This window comes from Xylocopa sonorina, chromosome 7 (genome assembly GCF_050948175.1).
Source record: "Xylocopa sonorina isolate GNS202 chromosome 7, iyXylSono1_principal, whole genome shotgun sequence".
Taxonomy (NCBI): domain Eukaryota; kingdom Metazoa; phylum Arthropoda; class Insecta; order Hymenoptera; family Apidae; genus Xylocopa; species Xylocopa sonorina.
In genome coordinates this window covers 1,201,337-1,221,538 of record NC_135199.1, presented here as the reverse complement: position 1 = coordinate 1,221,538, position 20,202 = coordinate 1,201,337, and positions in this window count along the sequence as shown.

Genomic DNA, 20,202 nt, shown 5'->3' with positions numbered 1-20,202 from the left:
GTAGTATTTAGAATTAGAGATAATATATGAATATTGTAAGTATATATACTGATTAAAAATCTTTATTTATAACGTCATAAAATGGTATAAAATTAGATAGAATTTTGGGTGATGTAATGTATTTAGTGGGGATATTCTATTCACAAACAGCTGAGATATATTATATGTGTAAATATATATACCAAATTGAAATGTTTATGTAAAATATCATGAAACGATATATAATTAGGTAGGTAGGGTATTAGATGTAATGTAGTATTTGGAGGGGACATTTTATTTACGTTTATAGAAAGTTCTTGATGTGTTTAAATATATACACTAACCTGAAATGTTTACTTATACCTTTCGCTACGGCAGTCCTTTCCGCGCCAGTAGCGCCACTGAACGGGGCATCGCGCCGTGCAGTGTGCATATTACGCATCTGTAGGTTTCGATGTTCGCACTTACGTCTTTCATTGGCACCTTGGAATTCTCTTGTGTATATACTTTTTTGAGAGTGTTGTAACAACTGTTTCGTCATATTATATGAAAAATATAAAAATGAGTGTATTTTGAGTATTCAGAAATGTACATATTAAAAAATTTTACTGTTACTATAAATAAAAATACAGTTGAGTTAGTGAAATATAAAATTATACGTTAATTCTTAGTAATGCAACTCAATATGGTAAATTCTAAAGCAAGGTTCCACGCAGAGTCCAACATTACAATATTTACTTTCATATCGAGACACGCGTCTCTTGTTTGTCGTAAAGACGATGCATCTTCTATTTCGGTTTTTTTTGTGGTTCATACAGTGAAGGAAAATGCCGTTCTGTTGGCCGTAATGGATTGTTGTTGTCTCTTTGATGATATTAAGAAATATTCATATGATAATTTTTCAGCATTTTTCGGATTAAATTCAAGTGAAATTTAGCCATAGATTTCGGTTTTCTTGTGTTATCCTTATAAACACAATAGGCATTCCATACTCATATGTTCAGCAAATGAAAAAATATTGACGTTACCATTTTAGAGATTTCCGTGTCGAATTTATAGTGCTTATCACTATGTCGGCTTTGTCGACACAACCCATACAAGTATTATAGTTAACGACGCATAGACGTTTTTGAATAATTTTGTTTCCTCCATGCCTAACAACCGTTGCACACTCTGAAGTATGCATAGTGGATAGCATATATATTTCTTTTTTCTAGCCATTTCACAACTAATAAATTTTTAGTTGGCCGGGAAGATGCCCCTCCTTTTCTCAGTGTATCAGTAATCTTTGGTATTCCTTGTCGCTTTTTTGCTACGGTCCCTCACGCATTTGTATGATTATTATATAGTAAATTAAACAAGGCTGGACTTGAATACCAATTATCTACGTAAACTGTATGTCCCTTTCTTAGATAGGGCGCCATTAGGGCTTCTGCTATCGTTCTCGATTTTCTAATTTTCTTATTTTGGCTGTTGACTATAGTCGATGATCCAGCTTAAACAATAAGGTCTTGTACAAAACCAGTTCGACAATCTCAAAGAATACATGATTTTATCCGAAATCTACTTCTTTTCGAAGGAATGTATTGTTCGAATGAAAACCGCCCTTTATATAGATGTATACTCTCATCGATGCATAATTTTTGGTAATGATAGAATGATTGGCAGAAATTTTTTCGGAGCATATCATCCACGTTCCTTATTTTATATAATTTGTCATTGGTATATGTGATATCTTGACTGAAATGTAGCAGCAATAACAATTTAAAATAGCTGTCTCTATGCATAATCTCAGCAAAAATGTCATTACGCAGGAGTTTGTCTACCCTCCAGTATTCCTCTAAGGACAACTTCTTGTTGCTTGTCATTAGAAATGACACAGCAAAGAAGCAGTAAATTTCGGACAGCATTGTCGCTTCACCATCTTTCATATTATTGTTATTTTTTTCCAATAGGCATTTGTTTCATTTATAATAAATTGCAGGAACTCGTCTGAAGCAAAGTGTTCAAAGTAATCAATTGCTTTTTCTGATCTGCTAATGTTTGGTATAATTCCTGTATTTTCTGCGGTAAATGGATGTTACTTAGGGATGAATGTGTTTGGCGCCCAGGAATCACAATGGTCCTTATTGTCTCGCTCATTGTTCTCTACTTCTGAGTCTGGGGTACTACATATATACCTTCTTTTTTTGTGCTCAGCGAAATTATCTTCGTTTTCACTCACGGTATCATTTTCGTAAGCAGTTAATCCAATCAAAAATTGAATTCCTTTTGAACTCCGTCCAGAAATTGTAAGGAGGTTGCAATTAAAAATTAAAAAACAAATTTTACGCAAACATAAAACTAAAATTTTTAGATAATTATTTATAACCTTAGAATTTACCTCAACTGTAAAAGTCGACAATAATCTATTCAACTTACATGTTGTCCGACTTATATTGGTTCAAGAAAGATTTTATATTATAATCCCTGTTTTTTATTATAGTTTTGTGCCTTACTAATACTTCGTATTTCGAATATGTGTTTGGTAGGCTTTAGTACAGTACGAGCCACTAGATTCAAAAGATATTCTACCGATACGGTAGATTCTATTTTACCAAATGAGTCAGCGTAGGTGATCACGCGGCACCGACTATAGTCGGCACCCGTACACACAGCAGGTCTCGCGAACATCGACTATAGCCGGCATCAGTACGCACAGCACTTCGCGCGGCCGCCGACTATAGTCGGTGTCCGTAGTGAAGGGGTTAGAACATCACGAAATGATATAAAATTAGATGAGATTTTAAATGTAATTGGTATTTAGGGCAATATTCTATTTGCAGTTAACTAAAATATATGATAAGTGTAAGTATATGTACCAATTTGATGTAACTAATTAAAACAGTATGGAATGATATAAAACTAGATAGGACTTTAGGTGTAATGGAGCATTTAGAGGGGATATTATATATACACTTAAATAAAATTTATGATAAGTGTGAACATATATACTAATTTGAAATACTTATTTAACACATCATAAAATGATATAAAATAACATAGAAATATGGATGTATTAGAGTAGTTAGAGGGAATATTCTCTTTGAATTTAGCTAAAATACATGGCAAGTGTAAGCATATACATTAGTTTGAAATATTTACTTCAAACATAGTGAAATTATATGGTATTAGGTAGGAATGTAGATTTAATGGAATATTTATTGGGGATATTCTATTTAGAATCGACTATCACATATGATAAGTGTAAATATATCTACTAATTTGAAATATATATTTAAAATGTCAAGAAACAATACAAAATTAGATAAGATTTTAGATACAATGGAGTATTTAGAGGATATTCCATTTAGAATTAACTAAAACATATGTTAAGTTGAAGCATATATAATAATTTGAAATGGCACAATTTTAGGTGTAATTTAACGTTTCGAGTGGAAATCCTTTTTACAATTAAAATAAATGTTTGCAAATATTTGTACCAATTTGAAATATTTATTTAAAATATCGTTAAATAGTACGAAATTAGATGGGATTTGAGATGTAATGGACTATTTAGAGGGGGTATTCTATTAGCAATCAATTAAAATATATGATAAGAATAAATATATATACTAATATGGAATATTTATTATTAGAAAATCATGAAATAATGTAAAATTAATTAGGATTTTGGATGTAATAGGGTATTTAATAATGGTAATCTATTGACAATCAACTGAAATACACGATAAGAGTAAACATATATAATAACTTGAAACATGCACTTAGAACATCATGAAGTGCTATTTCTACAGACACGTTTAGATGAAGAACTTTGAATTGTAAAACTGAGATTCGCCATCGCGTTGCATTGAACTTCGGAAGTCAATTACTTTGACAAGCTGATACTTAGAAGTGCAGAATAGTTATACGGAACTGTAGATATTGCACATTTTGTAACGTAGCACCAGGTAAACGTAACTGCGTTGTGTAGATACCTATAACTCGCTTACGTTGAAACGTAGAACTAAGAAGCTGTATGTATGGACTATTGGAAGTCAATTACTATGTCAATTTGACAGTTAGAAGAGCCAACAATTACATGGATCTGTAGGAATTGCATACTTTGTATCAAGGAACCTGGTAATCATTAGCCGCTTTGAATAGAACTATACATTTTACTTAAATTGAATGGTTGAACTGAGAAACGCCAACGCATTGCATGGAGCATTATAACTCTATTACTCTAACACGTAGGCACAATGAAGCGCCTACTCACTGCGTGGACCTGTAGACTCCACATCCTTTAGAAGTGTAAACGGAGTTAAGTATATTGGAATGCTTAGAAGATTGTACCCTACTAACTTATAAACGCTGAAATTAAACGCGACCATTGCGATACATAAAGCATTAGATCCCTATTGCTTTGAAACGCAGACGCTATGAAACGACAGCTCTTTACATTCAGTAGGAGGATTCACTATCATTTAAAGCGTACAAGCAGATATGTTTTATGCGATACATAGGAAATTTAAACCTACTTCCATTGAAACGTTAAAATGAAAATCGCTACAGAAATGAATAAAGCATTAGTACTCCATTGCTTTAAAACGCAAATACTATGAAGCGTCATCCAGTTGCATGCAACATTAGAATAGATTCCTTTTACGCTTTTCTTATCAATAGGGAAAATTTTTGGACCTAGCTCACCTGTAAAATCTGATGTGGTAGGAATTTTATCGACATCTGATCATTCTTCGCTGTAACTATACAATCCTGTGAACATTACACAATGACTGGAATCATCGGAATCGCTTGAATGCTGTAGTGGAATGGCTGTTGATCTTATTCTTGGACCCACATCAATATAGCAGTCCTCGACTTTTATATCAGAATCTTCTGAATGTACCGAATAATCCGATAGAGAGTCAGCAATATACTCATCAATAGTATCACTCATATTATGTGGGTAAAAAGTTACAAAATAATAAACCTTGTTATACTGGTAAACTAGAAGCGTAAGCCTATGAAACAGAAGATGAATATGGAATGCATTGTTCAAGAATAATTCTTGCTTTGATTGTTTCCAAACTATCGCATAAGTTTTTTGTCTTGGGCATATGAAATGAAGATCGACACAACCATGGCAAGTACATATAAATCGATGTACAAGATACTCAAACCAGCAAAAAAATTGCACATCATCGTGGGATCAGCGCACAAGCGTCAGACTCAGAAACCTGTGTTTTCACGGGACCGGCACTCAAGTGACTTACTCAAAAATCTGTATTATCGCGGGGGCCGCTGTCAATGTGTTAACAGCTTCAGGTCTTCAAAAGAATGTGAATTGTACAGTTCCATGCAATGGAATGAAGCTTCATATTGTCTGCGAGTCAAAGCAACGGAGTTGTAATGCTCCATTCAATGGTGTCGCGCATCTCATTTCAACGTTTCAAAGTAAGTAAGTTGCAATCCTCCATAGCAATTCCTTTATCTATTTCTACATTTCTAAAAAATGTGAATTCTACAGTTCCAAGCAACTGGATGGCGTTCCACAGTGTCTCGGCGTCGATACAGTAGAGTCCTAATGCTCCATGCAATGCGATGGTGCATCTCATTTCAACGTTCTGAGTAAGTAATTTGTAATTTTCTATGTATAACGTTATGCTTATTTGCTTCTACACTTGTAAATTTTCTTTTCTTCTAGACACCAACTGGCCTGGAAGCCTATGACAGAAAACAAAGTGAACATTATGATTGGTGTCCTGCTTATATTGGTTGTAGCGCCAGTGCTAGAAATTAGATTATATTGATCTCAAAAGAATATTGTATACAAACGCGCATATGAAAAGCGCGACCCGTTTATATCGATACTTAGATATTTACATTTATCCTACATTTTCACGGCTTGGACTGAGGACCGTTTATATAAACTTATAAATATTGTTAACGAAATTGTCGACACTTTCAAAATTACTGTTAAGACTTGTAAAAATATTGTAATCGACGAAACCATAGTTTCGTGTCGTGGACGCCTCAGTTTTTGTCAATATATCCCTGGAAAGCGGCATAAATATGGTATAAGACTTTGTAAACTGTGTCTTCCGAAAGGATACACCTACAACATTCTTATTTACGTCGGAAAAAATGCAACCAAAATAGTTAAAGCACATGCGCATGCTGTAGTTATGACGCTGGAAGTTGAATTATTATTTAGAAGCCGCCTATTATATGCAGATAATTTTGACAATAATGTCCCATCGGCCGAGGAACTTCTGCAAAAAGGAATATTTATTTGTGGTACAGTAAAAATTAACAAAACATTTCCCCTGCTGCAGGCCAAACGAAAAGAGCAACGGGGTGGCTCTATATATTTTCAAAATCGGAGTGGCTTTAAATTTTTAAAGTGGACGGATACGAGGCTGGTATGCATGCTAGCCACTTCTGAAAACCACAAATATGTTATTGTCCAGGGTAGTAACAATAAGTTAAAGCCGGACACAGTGTTCCCTTATAACAAAGCTAAGAAGGGGTTTGACCATCCGACCAGATATCTTCTTATCACAGTTGATTACGCAGAATAGTAAAGTGGTATAGAAAAATAGTTATCGAATTAGTAGGCGGGGCCTCTCTCTTCAATGCCTGTTATATACATAGAAAATGGAGTGCCAAAGGTATGAAAATATTAAACTTCCGCGAAAAAGTTATTGATTATCTCCTCAGTACAGTGGATCATCACGGTGAACAAACGTCATCTGAAACTTAAGCAGTGCCCAAGAAACGTACATATTTTCTGCGGTCGTTCCAAGGACGCGCGAGAAAAACGAGACAGAGATGTAAAGAATGTTATAAACGGATGTCTAGAATAAATGGTAGGTAGCAGTATATATAGCAGTATATATAGCATATAGCAGTATGCCGCGAATAAGGCGATAAAAGTTAAAACCTGTTGTAACCGATGTAAGGGCCAACCGAAACTCTGCCCAACAGGTTTTGAAAAATTACATAAAAAAATTAAATAATTGTTAGGTTTATAATATTGATTTGTTATCTTTTAAATATTGAATGTCTGTTTATAATGCGGAGAATTAGATCACTACAGCTTTGACAAGCAGACAATATGAATCTCCAGCCCGGCGCAAGGAACGGCCGAATTTACATTCGTTTGAAGTGCAGTAGTAGGTAAGGATAATGCGATACACAGAACATTACAACATTCTTGCTTTCGAACGTTGAAATGAGATACTCCACCGCACCGCATGCAGCATTAGAACTTCTTGTTTTTACACGTAGACACTATGAAACGCCGTCCCGATGCATATATCTGTAGAATTCATACTCTTCTGAAGTGTAGATGCAAATATGCATAATGCTATGCATAGAAGATTACAGCTCACTTACTTTGAAACGTTGAAAGGAGAAGTGCTATCGCATTGCGTGGAATAGTAAACTCTACTGCTTCAATACGCAGACACACTGATCTATCTTCTTGTTGCATGGAACTGTAGAATTCACATTCTTTTGATCTGTAGAAGCAGATAAGCATAATGCTATGCATGGAGGATTACAGGTTACTTAATTTGAAATCATGAAATCACATGCACAATTGCATTGCATGGAGCATTAGAACTCCATTCCATTCACACGCAGGCATTACGAGCCACCATCCCTTTGCATGGAGATGTAGCACACACTTTCTACGGAAATGTAGAAGTAGATATGCACAATGCTATGCTTAGCATATTTCAGCGTACTTAATTTGAAACGTTGCAATGATATGCGGCATAGCAATGCATGGAGCATTAAAACTCCATTGCTTTGACACGTAGACATTATGAAGTCACTTCCTCTTGCATGAAATTGTAGAACTCACACACAGGATCCTTACTTTGAAACTTTGAAATGACAAGAGCCATTCGCACTGCATGGACCACTGCAACTCTATTGCTTTGACACGCAGACACACTGAAGCGCCATCCCGTTGCACAGAACTGTAGAATTAATATTCATAAGTGTAATGGGGAAACGTTTAAATGGGATGCGCTATCGCATTGCGTGGTACTTTAGAACTCTACTGCTTTGACACGCGGACACTATGTAGCGCTATTCTGTTCCATGGAAATGTATAATTCACAATCTTTGGAAATGTAGAAGCAGATAAGCATAATGCTTTGCTTAGAAGTTTTAGCTTACTCACTTTGAATATTTGGAATGATATGCGCCGCTGAATTGCATGAAGTATTAGACCCCTTCTGTTTTGACAAGTAGACTCTGTACAGCGCCATCCTGATGCATGGAACAGTAGAAATCACAATTATTAGAGATAGTTTAGCTATTGGCCATGATTTCTATTGCCCTTCCAAGATTTTTCATCAAACATGGTTTTTCGAGTCCTATCATGAATATAAGCTGTGGAACCGAAAATTCGTAAATACTGTACTTTAAGCTTTTTATCAAGCCACATTTCAAATCGCGTTTTACTTTGTTTTAAAGCCTTTATTGGGATTAAGTTTATTAAATACGTCGTAGTTAAAGCTGCTTCTACTCAAAACAGTTTATTTAAACTGCCACCACTTATCATCGTGCGTGCCTTTTCTGTTATGTTTCTGACCATTCTCTCGCAAACACCAATTGGGGTGTTCGCGGAACTGTTAGATGGTAACTAGTACCTTTTTCTACAGAATAATCTTTCATCTCATTTGACAGATTTTCTCTGCCATTACCGCTGTACAAGTAAACAACTTTAAAATTAAAATGAGCCTCTGTCACGTCGCGGTCTAGGAAAATTTCCGATATAACTCGCGGATGACACGCAGCCAAGTCACGGAATATAGTCGCTAAATCGCGAGGGATGAGGGTTCCGTTGATGGGACGCGAACACTGTTATCACTCGCGGACGCGGTAAATATCAAAGATTCTTACCTGTGCGGCCACTCGTTACTGCAGTTGTTTCAATAATTTTGTTGCAGGTACCGCTGTCGTCTCGGATCGCCTTCCGGGATAGTCGCTGCGTACGGGCTGCGTCGAGGTATCGTCAGCTGGATGAGCTTCCAATGGCACGGGTTGGAGCGTTGAACCGACGGAAGCAGGACAGCAGGCGCAACTGCAGCGGCAGGGTAGTGGGATGAACCCGTCTCGGAACTGATGTACTCACGAAATAATCGTCGAAGGAAGTTTTTACGTCCCGCACGACGCGTTCTTCGTTTAGCGGCGCGGCACATTCAAAACGTAATTCGTCTGGCTGGATACGAGTCGGTAAGCGGCGGTCCGCTCTAGCCTTGTCGGTCCAGGAGAACGAAGAATCGATTTATAACTTCGAACAGTCAATGCTTATCATTCAACAGAGTTAAGCGGCGGTCCTCTCTAACTAAGTCGAATTCAAAACAATAGACTTATTCGAAGAGTGAATGTGTGTTTCGAGTACGCGAATACCGTAGAATGTATGAGGGTATTAGAAATAATTGCAAGTGGAATATGTAAAATAAAACAAAGATATATTCTAATATAAAACCTACGCTTACACTTAACTTTCCCTAAACTAGATTAAAGTAGACTTAGTACGAACTAGAACTTGAATCGATATGAATTTAGAATCAAAGACACCTCGAAGTGAGGTGATGGAATGGTCCTAAGGCATTGGATTGAAGTGAAGTCGAGCGAATTCGGATAAGAAGACTATCGTCTCGCGTGCACGCGACCTCCTCGGATCGCGTGGCGCGCGAGTCGCTGGGCCCCGCGGTGGGGGTGGACGGTCGAGGTAGGGCGGCCGCACGGCCCTCGCGGTGGGGCGGCCGGTCGGAGTGGGGCGCGGCCCGCGTTCAGCGTGAGCCGCGCGCGTCGAGTGCGCGCGTGAGCGCGTCGCAACTTACAAATTAACGAACTTAGTCTTAGAAATACATATGTGTGTTGTTCGTGTTACAATGGATGTATCGTGTACTTAGATCTAGGATTTTAGTATCTACGTGTATATACGTTCGAACAATATGTATATGGACGCGTTATAGCGGGCGATTCGATGCGTTGTTCCTCAGGTGCCTCGTATGTCGCTGGATATGCGCGATAGCGCGGTCGAATGGTCGAACTCCTGGGTGGATGCTGCGGCTTGGCTGCCTTGGCTCGGCTGTAGGGCGGTACGCCCGTGTGCGGATGTGCTCCTCTCGTACGCTCGGGTGCAGCTTGTTGCAGGTGAGATGCTGCTGGATGCTGCGGGAGGCGCTGGAGGTGTACGGCGGTACGCCGGACGTCATACCTCCCCCCTCAAAAAAGAAATCTTGGCGGTGCCAAGATCTCCTGACTGGCAGATGTGAGCTTGGATGTGGCTCCATAGTTTTTGCACTGCCGGTAGGCTGCCTTGTTTCTGCCGATTCCCTGCTGTCGAATCCATAGCTGGCTCGTTTTACCTCTGCGGAGTGACCTTCGTAGCTGGTGACGGAAGTTTCGGTGCTGGATACCCTTGCTTCGGCACAATCGTCACTAACACTATTACCACTGGCACTGATACTAAAGTTTCTCGCGTTCGATTCGCTCTGAATTTGTTCATTCTCAGTCTTTTGCTGTTTCACACTACTCATACGTTTACATGGTTTTAATTTATTCGCATGGACAATCTTATATTTACTCTTAATAGCTAGTTTCACGTTATTATTGCTCAGAATTTCAAGTATTCTATATGGGCCTACATATTGGGATTGAAATTTATGCTTGTTAGGCTCTCTAAGTAAAAATACCCACTGACCGACTTTGAAATTCTGAACATTTTGCTTCTTATCATTGTAATATTTCGCGCGACGCTTCGCTTTGTCTAGATTCTCTCTCGCTATTTTCTGGGAAGTCGTAATTTTATCGTTTAAGTTTATTAAATAGTCCGAGTAAGTTTCGTTCTCTGTGCTATCCTGGAATGGTGTGTCCGATGGGGTTCTCGCAATACGACCGAAAACGAGTTCGTGGGGTGTATAGAGGGTACCTTCGTGTACGCTTGTATTGTAGGAGAACATGGCATACGGGAGCCATCTCTCCCAATCGCCACTGGTGTCGATGTAATGTTTTAAGTATTCCGCCAGGACATGGTGTGATCTTCCCACCGATCCGTTCGTTTGTGGGTGGAAAGCTGTGGATTTGTATTGCTTTATTCGAAATTTTATCGCGATGGCTTTAATTAGACTATTTATAAAGTTGGAGCCCTGGTCGGTAAGAATTCCTTTTGGACATCCAAATCTGCAGATAAAGCCGGTAATGAGGGCATCTGCTATGTCGACGGCGGTAGTTTGTTTTAACGGGATAGAAATGGAGTATTTTGTTAGAAGGTCCTGGATCGTGAGAATGTTAGTGTATCCCTCGGGCGTTACTGGAAGTGACCCCATGACATCCATAGATATCTTATCGAACGCGCAGCCCGGTGTATCCGTTAAAGTTAAGGGCTGTCTCGTTTTTACGCGAACTAACTTCTCTAGTTGACAACTCCGACATTTGTTAATATAATTCTGAATTTCGTTCTTCATATTGGGCCAGTAATATCTTTCTCTGATACGGGAGTATGTCTTATTAACTCCTTTGTGACCACCTACCGGTGAGTCGTGATTTTCGCGAATAATTTTCTCTCTACTTTGTTCCGCGGGGATATGAATGAGGCCTTGACAGACTGTGATTTGAAGTGTGGTCTCGTAAAATAGGTCTTGCAATGCTGTTCGAAGTTGAAACCACGTAACTGAGTCTAACGCGGTCTGCGCGATGCTAAAAGTTGTTAATTGCAGTTCCAAGATTACATCGTACAACGAACGGAGAGATTCTATTACTACTTGGTAGTCTATTGCGCGTTTCTCGTGCTCTATTACGGGTAATTGAATTCGATAGAAGTTGTCTATTTTGGTTACTTTGGCCTTTGTCAGATTAATGTTTGATTCGTGTGTAAAAAATTTTCCAGATTTTTCTATTTGATTAGCGCCGGCGTCGTAGGGGCGTCCGGAAGTTGTTATGAATATAACGTGATTGTCGCGCCTAGTGGCGATGGTATCTCTCGTGTACTTAAAAAGCGGTTCGTACCGAACGTGCTCGGTCGGTAAAGGGGCTGATGCGGTATGGTTATCATCTGAAATCGGTGAGGGTGGAGGAGGAGGAGGTATTGCGGATTTCTTTGAATGATGAGGTTTTGGATACGGATCGAATATATTCTCGTCGGATGAGGATGATTGCATGAGAGGACAGACTTTGACGGGATTACGGGATAAAGCATCTGCGTTCAAATTCGTCTTACCGGTCTTATAAACCATCTCGTAATCATACTCCGCGAGCTTTAGCCTCCACCTCACAAGACGGCTGGATGGATCCTTGACGGAGTTCATCCACACCAGTGGACGATGGTCGGTTACTAATTTAAATTGATTTCCGTAAACATACGGTCTGAACTGGTGTACCGCATAAACGATCGCGAGGCACTCTTTTTCTATTGTCGAGTAGTTTTTCTTGGCGGAGTTTAGGAGTCGCGATGTATACGCGATCGGAAGGTCGCGGCCTATCGGGCCTTGGCTCAAAACTGCGCCGATTGCATCCGCTGATGCATCGGTAGTGATTACAAAAGGTAATTTAAAATTTGGAAATTGTAGAATTGGCTCTTCGCATAGTGCATCTCGTAAATAAACGAACGCGTTTTGTTGCTCGTTTCGCCATACGAACGGGATATCCTTTTTTAATAAATTTGTTAGCGGCTTTGCGATATTGGAAAAATTTTCTATAAAGCGTCTGTAGTAACCCGCGAGTCCCAGAAATTGTTTTACTTGTTTGGGGTTCGTAGGACGCGGAAAGTTTCGGACGGCGCTTATTTTCGAAGGGTCGGGTTTCACGCCACTTTCGCTAATGACGTGCCCGAGATAACTAACCTCGCGGCGGAGGAACTCGCACTTATCAGGTTGAAGTGCCAAGTTCGCTTCTCGGAGTCTGTTTGTTAGTTTTATATACTTGGCCGCATGCTCTTGGAGCGAGCTCGCGTAAACAACTATGTCGTCTAGGTATACGAATAGTTCGTTTCCCTGTAATCCCGCAAGCACGCTGTCCATTAAGCGTTGAAATGTGGCGGGCGCGTTTTTGAGCCCGAATGGCATTCTCGTAAATTCGAAATGCCCATGTGGCGTTGAAAACGCGGTTTTATGGGCGTCAGCGGGTTCCATCGGTATCTGGTGAAACCCGCTGGCTAAATCGAAGGTACTGAAATACTTGGCACTGCCAAGCTGGTCAAGTATTTCAGTTATACAAGGCAAGGGATAAGCGTCGGCGATCGACTTCTCGTTTAACGCGCGATAATCGATGACGACTCGCCAGCGCTTTTTCCCTTGCGAATCCGCTTTCTTTGGGACGACCCAAAGAGGGGAGTTATACGGTTATTTGGAATCGCGAATGATGCCGTTACGTAACAGGGTCTCGACTTGCGTTCGAATTTCCTCTTTGTGTGCGGGCGGAAAGCGATACTGCTTAACATTGATTGGTCTGTCGTCGACCGTGGGAATTTTATGAGTCGTCGCAGTGGTGTGGCCCAAAACATCGCCCTCGGTGTAGAATAAATCCTGGCTTTTGGTTATTAAATCGATTACATGGCGCTTTTCTTCGTCGTTCAGATGCTCGAGTCGCAAGAGGTTGATTACCTGCTCTAGGCGGGATTTCGATGCGGTTGCGGAGGGTCGAGTCGGTGCGATTTTTGCGGTCGATTTGGTTACCTGCGCGTAGGTTAATTGTCTCTGGGCGCAAAGAGGAGATTCGAGCTCGAAACACGGCGTCGTACGCGGAGCTGTATTATTTGACTTTCCCTTTTGGGATTTGCCGGACGGATCGGCGACACTTGATTTCGACCTATCGTTCGATTTGGAAATTCGTGAAAAAATTGGAAAGAGCGCGAGGCTGTCTTCCTTTGCATTTGATGGCATAATTTCAACTGGCTCTAGTTTGATTGGAGGTAGGGCGAATTCGACCGTTTTATCGGTAGAGTTAATTACCCTGGCTGTCGCCGTATCTCCCGCAACTTTCACCAGTGCGTTGCCGAAATAGATTCCCGTCGCTATGTCGATGCGGGGAATTATCCCCTCGGGAAGATGCGAATTAATTATTCGGACTCTTATCCCTACGTTCATACGCGGCGGTACTGATATTTGCTCGCTTTTAAAAAAATTTTTAGCGGATTTTCGAGGCTCTTTGGAGGGTTTCGCGGCGCGTTTTGCTTCCTCTAGAGCTTTCGGCGGTCTTTCAATCGGATTATTTACTTTTTCGGAGGTTTCCGAAAGCTTTCTTCCTGAATTAGGGATAAGCTTGTCCTTCGTGGAAGAAATATCGCGACAGAAACGAATCGTTTTCCCGTGCCATTTAATCTCTTTTTTCGGAAAAGAGATTTCCGCGTCAGCGCAGAAACCTGAGCCTAATATCCCGTCTCGGCCGAGAGGGAAATCGTCGTTAACTACATTAAATGGCACGACGCGACCGAATAAAACGATATTAACAGTCCCGATGGTTTTGGTTTGACCATTCGTGACTCCCGTGATAATCAACGTCTCTGAAGGATCGATTCGGGCGGATAAAGATAACGCGGACCGTTTCACGACGTTAATTTCGGCGCCGGTATCGATCATGAACTCGGTGCTTTTCAATAGGGTGACCGAATTCAGGATAACACTCGGCGTGTTTGTTTTTCCAGTGAGGTTTATTGCTGCACCGTATCGTCGTCCTCGGTTGTCGGGTTGTTCGTTGCGAGAGATCGTATATTTCGGTTAACCTCGCGGCCCGTCTCGCGGCGCGGCGGGAGGCCGTTCCCGTTTCCCGAAGCCCTGGCATTATTATAATACTCCCTTTTCCTGTACTCTTCTAACTCGTGGCCCGGCGTCTTGCAGTATCTACAAAATTTTTCGCGCGGCGTAACCGGTCGCGGATTTTCATAGGCGGTTCTTCGTGCAGGAGTTTCGCGTGAAGTGGCGGAAGGATAAGTATGCAGTGGTTGTCGTGGGGGTGGTAATCTAACCCGGCAGTCTCTGGCGTAGTGCCCGATATTATTGCACCTCGAACAGGTAACGTCGTTTCGTTTATCTCGAGACTTCAGTCGCGGACGAGAATTTATTAATCGCTCGCAGTCCAGCTCGTAGCGCTTGAACAGTTCGCGAGCGCGTGTGAAAGCCTCTTGCGGCGAGTGAAGCTGTTGCATGGGGATCTGTGTACGGATTTCCGGAATTAATCCGTCGACGAAGCACCGAAGTGTTAATTCGTCTACATCGGACGAGTTTTCCGACGCATAAGGCGATAGGCGTTCGCAGTCAATAATTGCAGAGCGTAAATCTTTGACGCGACTAATAAAATCGAGTATATGCTCGTCCTGCTTCATATAGATATTTGTTAACTGTCCGCGATAATGATGCGCGGATCGAGATGTGCCGAACGAATTTCGTAGAAGGTCCGTGAGCTCTAATACCGTATTACAGGGTTCGTCTTCTAGTGCTAAATATGCGCGGCCCTTTAGCTTACTTTTAACTAAGCGTGTGAACGTACGTTCGCACCCGTTTGGAATCAACTCAAATGCGCGTTTACAAGCCCTAGTGAATTGTAGGACAGGTATATTCTGTCCGTCAAAATTGGGGACGGCTTCGAGAGCCTGCTTTAATAATAGTTCATCGTGGCGATACACTATGTCCGCGTTCGTGCTTTGCGTAGAGGTCGAATTTAAACGTGGGAACTCTAGCGAAGCCGTGTCGGTACGAGTTAAATTCTGAGAACGGCGAAGTGTCTCGATTTCGCGGCGCAGTTCGTCGATCTGTTGCATTAACGCGATAGTATTATCGGCGGTTCGATTACTGTCGGCGGTCTCGGAGGTTCGGGGAAGCGGATCAGCATGTGCGTCATGGAATTCGATCGTGCGAGCAACGTGATGCTCTTTATCGGTGTCGGCGCCTGCGGCAGTGCCTCGGGGCGGCTGGTGGCGAGTTTTAACCGGCGTACGCATCGCCATGGCTGGTCACGTCTCTTCGTAGCGGAATTTCTAGATTCGACGCGAAGCAATCCCACCGCTGCCACCAAATTTCGTGTCACGTCGCGGTCTAGGAAAATTTCCGATATAACTCGCGGATGACACGCAACCAAGTCATGGAATATAGTCGCTAAATCGCGTCGGATGAGGGTTCCGTTGATGGGACGCGAACACTGTTATCACTCGCGGACGCGGTAAATATCAAAGATTCTTACCTTTGCGGCCACTCGTTACTGCAGTTGTTTCAATAATTTTGTTGCAGGTACCGCTGTCGTCTCGGATCGCCTTCCGGGATAGTCGCTGCGTACGGGCTGCGTCGAGGTATCGTCAGCTGGATGAGCTTCCAACGGCACGGGTTGGAGCGTTGAACCGACGGAAGCAGGACAGCAGGCGCAACTGCAGCGGCAGGGTAGCGGGATGAACCCGTCTCGGAACTGATGTACTCACGAAATAATCGTCGAAGGAAGTTTTTACGTCCCGCACGACGCGTTCTTCGTTTAGCGGCGCGGCACATTCAAAACGTAATTCGTTTGGCTGGATACGAGTCGGTAAGCGGCGGTCCGCTCTAGCCTTGTCGGTCCAGGAGAACGAAGAATCGATTTATAACTTCGAACAGTCAATGCTTATCATTCAACAGAGTTAAGCGGCGGTCCTCTCTAACTAAGTCGAATTCAAAACAATAGACTTATTCGAAGAGTGAATGTGTGTTTCGAGTACGCGAATACCGTAGAATGTATGAGGGTATTAGAAATAATTGCAAGTGGAATATGTAAAATAAAACAAAGATATATTCTAATATAAAACCTACGCTTACACTTAACTTTCCCTAAACTAGATTAAAGTAGACTTAGTACGAACTAGAACTTGAATCGATATGAATTTAGAATCAAAGACACCTCGAAGTGAGGTGATGGAATGGCCCTAAGGCATTGGATTGAAGTGAAGTCGAGCGAATTCGGATAAGAAGACTATCGTCTCGCGTGCACGCGACCTCCTCGGATCGCGTGGCGCGCGAGTCGCTGGGCCCCGCGGTGGGGGTGGACGGTCGAGGTAGGGCGGCCGCACGGCCCTCGCGGTGGGACGGCCGGTCGGAGTGGGGCGCGGCCCGCGTTCAGCGTGAGCCGCGCGCGTCGAGTGCGCGCGTGAGCGCGTCGCAACTTACAAATTAACGAACTTAGTCTTAGAAATACATATGTGTGTTGTTCGTGTTACAATGGATGTATCGTGTACTTAGATCTAGGATTTTAGTATCTACGTGTATATACGTTCGAACAATATGTATATGGACGCGTTATAGCGGGCGATTCGATGCGTTGTTCCTCAGGTGCCTCGTATGTCGCTGGATACGCGCGATAGCGCGGTCGAATGGTCGAACTCCTGGGTTGATGCTGCGGCTTGGCTGCCTTGGCTCGGCTGTAGGGCGGTACGCCCGTGTGCGGATGTGCTCGTCTCGTACGCTCGGGTGCAGCTTGTTGCAGGTGAGATGCTGCTGGATGCTGCGGGAGGCGCTGGAGGGAGTACGGCGGTACGCCGGACGTCACACCTCACTTCTAGTTACAAAGTCTTTAAGTGCAGAAAATATTTCCGATTTTTATATAATCAGGTATGTTACACGGTAAAGTGCATAATCGCCCACAAACAGGAGAAAATAATTCTTCCCGTTAATAGTTGAAGGAATAATAAAACAATATACATCTGAATAAATAATAAACAATGATCGCTTTACATGCGCCATATTCTCTACCTTTTCGAATGATAACCGTGCTTGCTTACCTTTAATGCAATCCTCACATAAATTATCATTCGGCACTATCATTTCAATATGATTTACATCATTGATCATTTTTTTATTCTTCAATTCTACGAATTTTGATCTTCCAATGTGGCCCAAACGCTGATGCGACAGTTCATAGTCATTATTTATTGCACTATGAATCTGGTGATTAATCAACTTTTCATCATTTTTCATTTGAAAATCAGTAATAGATAAGCTATTTTATTCCTTACCTTTGATTATTTTCTGACCAGTTTTCATTACCTGACTGTTTCCATCTGTTACAAATACGATGTCTATTCCTGCTTCTTGCATCCCTCTATCGGACAGCACCTTTCTGCCACCGAAATCTTCAAGGGTAGACTCAACTTCTCGAATGTCGAAAAGACATTATCACATTTGACAATGTGATCCGACGCTCCGGAATCCAACAGAAACTTTAATTTGTTTTTATCGTCTTCCCCATTTTCATTGTACCCCGTCTTAAAGGCAAACGAGGATGACCAAATCTTTGCAATATCCAATTCTTCTGTTACTTGAGCTGCTTGGGCGATCACCTTTTTCTTTTCCGCGTGCTGGACTGTTCTTTTATAATAGAAACATTCTTTTATCTTATGCCCTTTCGCCCACTATCATGGCATTTTATATTTATCGTTTCTTTGGCCATTTAAATTATCTCTATCTGTATGTATCTTCTCAGTATGTAATACTTTCGCGCTTGTCGAGCAGCCTGTTCGTAATTTTACTTCATGGACCAATAAACCAGTTTCTACAAATGCTAATGTTAGATTGTCCTCGGGAAATGTTCTATTGCCGTAATTACTCGCCATAGCACGTTGGAAGGATTAGTAGTAAATGAAAAGCTTTATCCGTTTCTTCTAATTTTACATACGCTACTAAGAGTTCCGTGATTATGTCGTTGAGTGGTGTAAAATGTTTGATCAAGGACTGCTCTCCCTGTAGTTTTAAACTTAATAGTTTTTCTCTAACAGCCAATTGCGTGGCTAAATTATCCCTTTCATATATGCCATCCAATTTCTGCAAAACTTCAGCAGCAGTTTTCGTATTATTTGCGAAGCTCAAAATGGAATCTGCTAAATATTCAGCATCCTCTCTGCTTTCCTCCAATTTTCAGTTATTTTTACTGGAATGGGTTCATCAATAATTATCAAATTCGCTTAATAGTGCACTAATTCTCAACTGCCACATACTGTAGCGACCACCATCAAATTGTTTAATGTTCCTCTTGGTTTTTGCACTTTCCATATTTCTCTTTTCTTTCATAAGCAAAGGTTTATATTCACTAATAATGTTCCTTTAGTAGTTTAATCACTTATATATACTTCTGATATTACACTTATGATCAGATAATCACGTACACAAAAGTTATCACTAAAAGAAATATCTACTAAAGTGTTAATACGATTAAAATAAAAGGAATAGACGACGCAAAGTCTGCACGTGCTTTCCTTTCAGGCCACTGGGTATAAACAGTCGTGAACCCTACTCGAACCGACAGAACTATTTCACAGCTTATATACTGGATTCTATTTCCTAACTCAAGATTCATTTTTATTTCTTCGTTGACATGCGAAACAATGCAACAGCAGTAAGCTGTTATGTATAGCATTACACTTATCTGCCATTGCACTTCAACAGAATGTTAATTCTATTTGTCCATGCAACAAGATAGCCCTTCATACAGTCTGCCTGTTGGAACAACAGGATCCTAATGCTCCATGACATGCAGTGGCGAATCTCACATCATTGTTTCCGAGTAAGTAAGCTGAAACATTCTATGCATAGGATTACGCTTGTCAGCTTTTACACTTCAAAGATATGTGAATTCTGCAGTTTCTTGAAACGGGATTACGCATCGCATTGTCTGCGTGTCATAACAATAGAGCTCTAATGCTACATGCCATGGAATGGGCCATTTCGTTTCAACGTTACAAACTTTGTAAGCTGTAACCTTCTGTGTATAGCATTATGCTTATCTGCGTATGCACTTCTCAAGAATATGAATTCTATAGTTCCATCCAATGGGGTGCGTCTGCATAGTGTCCGCGTGTCAACGAAGTATGGTTTTAATGCTCCATTCCATGCGATAGCGCGTCTCATTTTAATGTATAGAAGTAAGTAATCTGTAATCTACTATGCATGGCATTAAGCCGACTGCTTCTACTCTAAAAGAATGTAAGTTCAGCAGTTCCATGCAACAGGAAGGAGCTTCATAATGTCTGCGTGTCAAAGCAACAAAGTTCTAGTGCCCCATTCAATACCGGGGCGAATCTCATTCCAACGTTTCAATGAAAGTAAACTGCAATTCTCGATGCATAGCATTATGCTTATCTGCTTCTACACTTTAAGGAAAGTGATTTCTACGGTTCCATGCAAAGGAATGGCGCTTCATAGTGTCTGCGTGTCGAATAAGGAGAGTCCTAATGCTCCATGCAATGCGACGTCGCATCTCATATCA